Raw genomic sequence first — 3839 nt, 5'->3', positions numbered from 1 at the left:
TCAATGGTTTCGCTATCTAATGTGATCCTTCCGTTTTGTTTAAGGTGATAGTTTGTAATATGAAAAGGATTTGGCTGCTAAGCGCAACGGACGAAACATTGGCGTACAATGATGGCGACTTATAATTATACTCACTATAGCGTACTTTAGACATCTAGATGGACAAATAAAATTCAAAACATATAACAACGACGCTTCTAAATTCCAAAATCCTGCTTCAAGTCAAATGGTAAAGCAATTAAAGTATTGGGTAAATAGATCTCGAGATTTTGGTTCAAATTCACTAAAGCTTTAGCTCTTCGTCTCTTAGTCGGAGACAGAACGTTATCTGTTTCAGTTACCTGCGGTATTTAGACCAATATGTATGACAGAGGATTGTTAAGGATCATTTCCGATAAGGATCATTTTTGATAAGAATCATATATATCTAATGTAAATAAAAGACAGGCTTCTATATCACTGTTCTGTTTCTGTATATACTGAACATCTATCAAAATCAACAAAAGTTACATAAAGATAATAATTTACTGGAACTGGACATGTAGATTAACGAATAACTAAACATGTGCATAATATACAGTAATCCCTCGACTATCGCGGGTGTTACGTTTCAAAACCCCACGCGGTAGGTGAAAATTCGCGAAGTAGAAAAAGTACTGTATATTTTTGTTATTACTTTTGTAATTTGTGTATATCTATTTTATTATAAATGCAAAACAACACCACAGAGGAACCGATGTAGGTTTAAATAATAAACCGCGATAGGTGAACCGCGATACGGTGAGGGATTACTGAATATTTGATTAGATTTTGGTTTTCCAGTAGAATATCATGTACGCATATTCGACAAGGAAGATGTTTTTGAACTTATGGAAGACGAACTCTAATCTCTAATTAGGTACACTAATACAATTTTTAACCCCGTCAATAATTTTGACGTATTCTTTCACCTTTTCCATAAAATATTTGCAATTCTCACTTCTAAATGTTTATATATTTTACAGACTTTAAAATATTGAAGAAAAGATTTGAAATTCATCCGCTGTAAATGTGTTCATGTATAAAAAACAAAATTGTTTGAAATTTTGTCGATGTATATAATATTGATAAATAGCAATGTCTTAATCTCGGAACGATACTGTAAATTACAGTTTTAACTTCATAGATAATCAATCTGTTTCCCAGATTATATATTATTATCCTTCTTTTCCTCTTTCTGAGAGAAAATTCTATAGTTTTATGACCTTTCAAAAATCTATGAAAAAATTAGTTTCTATGGCACAATTGGCAATAAAACGGATGCGAATTTTTAATTAATTAGCTTTTGTATGGGCGGAGTTTATTCATTCTCCGAGGAATTTTCCTGGACATGTTCGATATACACATACAGATACATACAACATACATATACCAACCAACCACCTACACACACACACACACACCACACACACACACATCTGTCAGGCACACACTGACCGACAACAGAATGTTACAGTCGAGTCTACTGTGTCTGACAATATATACCTAGGTTGCGAATGAAAGTGTAAAGGGGCCGTGGCCGTTTGCGTGGTGATCGCGTTTTTTTGGTTAATTTTCAATCATCATCAACCAATAAGCGATACTTTGGCATGCAGCTGTCTTCAAGAATTTTGTGCTATTCATGTTCGCCTTCTCTTCGTTGCATGGTATGTCATTTCAGATCTTGCTAATGATTTTCTAAAAAATTAATATTATTAATATTTTTTAAAATACATTTCTTTATAGTACAGCTTATAGTATACTAGCTGCTGTTCAGTATCTCTCCGTATGATAATAAACAAATACGACAATTATTATCGATTTTATCGTACATTTTTTAATATTGTGACCGTCACACTATTTCAATTGTTCGGAGTTTGGGTATCCGTTTATTAGAGGTTGCCACATCATTAGGGGAAACATGGTACATATATAAAATATTACAAGCGTTGCCTTAAAAAGTACTTAACTTGAACTGAAAAATGTGTACGCTCAAAAGGGTTATAGAATATCATAATAAAACTTTAAAAGTATGGGACTAGCATTGTTGCTCAAAAATATTGGAATCAGTATATTTTGTACATTCTGTAGCATCCTTTTTATTACAAGAAATTTCAATTCATCAAAATTAAGTTATATTAAAGATTAAGTTAAATTATCACGCAATAATTCAATCTATGAATGATAATTTTTAATAAACTTACAAGAAATCAATAAAAAATAATTTAGTAATAATTTGTTTAATTCGCATAACTATTCCATTAATGTGTATCATAATGCGAATTAACTTTGCTTATAATTATTTCCGTTTCGTACTTTCGCTGTTATATAGATTCAACTTCATCATAAATCCATTTATTTTTATTATTATGGTAATTTGCATGCAGTGTGAAATATGTTTTTTTTTTATATACTTTGGTATGAAGAGTATTATACGAATTTACTTATTCGAAGTTAAAGATCATATTTTGTACATTTTCAAATTTTATATTAAGAACACGGTTTAATAATTATCGTAACATCGTAATTCACACATGAATCTCTTTTCGTTTTAAGATACCACAGAATGTACAACATATAGTGACACAAATTTTTGAGCAACAACGCTAGTCCCATACTTTTTAAGTTATATTACGACAGTCTGTAACCTTTTGATCGTGCGTATTATCAATTCTAGTATATATATATATATATATATATATATATATATATATATATATATATATATATATGTATTTACTCTTTACTCTCTTTTACTCTTTTACTTGTTTCAGTCATTTGACTGCGGCCATGCTGGAGCACCACCTTTTAGTACTTATTCTATCGGTCTCTTTTTGCCGAACCGCTAAGTGACGGGGACGTAACACACCAGCATCGGTTGTCAAGCAATGCTAGGGGGACAGACACACAAACACACACATACAAACATATATATATATATATATATATACATAATTAATCAATATAGGGTGGCAGGAAAATTTTGTAGAATTTTATTGCCACCAGCGGCCCAGTGGGAAAAATTAAATAGTCATAGACCATTTTAAGTTCAACATTAACAATTAAGGAACGGCCACAACAGGCCATTCACCCACTAGAATAACAGCCAAAGCTTCTACCGCAAATAAAGATTAATTCCGTAAACAGGAGAAAATTAAAAAAACATTACCCTGTAATTTCTGGTACGGATACCGTTTCATGAAACGGTATACCGTAACAAGAAATTACAGGGTAAATGTTTTTTTAATTTCTCCTGTTTACGGAATTAATCTTTATTTGCGGTAGAAGCTTTGGCTGTTATTTCTAGTGGGTGAATGGCCTGTTGTGGCCGTTCCTTAATTGTTAATATATATATATACATATATACGACAGGCTTCTTTCAGTTTCCGTCTACCAAATCCACTCACAAGGCATTGGTCGGCCCGGGGCTATAGCAGAAGACACTTGCCCAAGATGCCACGCAGTGGGACTGAACCCGCAACCGTGTGGTTGGTTAGCAAGCTACTTACCACACAGCCACTCCTGCGCCTATTGATAAAAATGGTAAGACATTCCACTCAAAATCTTCAAATTGCAAACATATTTTATCATATATGTTTTGTAATTTGTATAGAGTGTGAATTGAAACAACTGTAGACAATGATGATGATTTAATTAGTTGATTTTATCCATTATATCTCTCAATTTTCATGCTCAATAATATTTGATATATATAGAAATAATTGAGATTCAGTTGAATTAGGTACTTACGTTGAAGCACAAAGTCAGTGCGGTATTATCTGTACAACTCAAAGGTGAATAAGCAACAGGACATCAAGAGG

This window comes from Octopus sinensis, linkage group LG1 (genome assembly GCF_006345805.1).
Source record: "Octopus sinensis linkage group LG1, ASM634580v1, whole genome shotgun sequence".
Lineage (NCBI taxonomy): Eukaryota > Metazoa > Mollusca > Cephalopoda > Octopoda > Octopodidae > Octopus > Octopus sinensis.
This window is presented reverse-complemented; position numbering follows the sequence as displayed.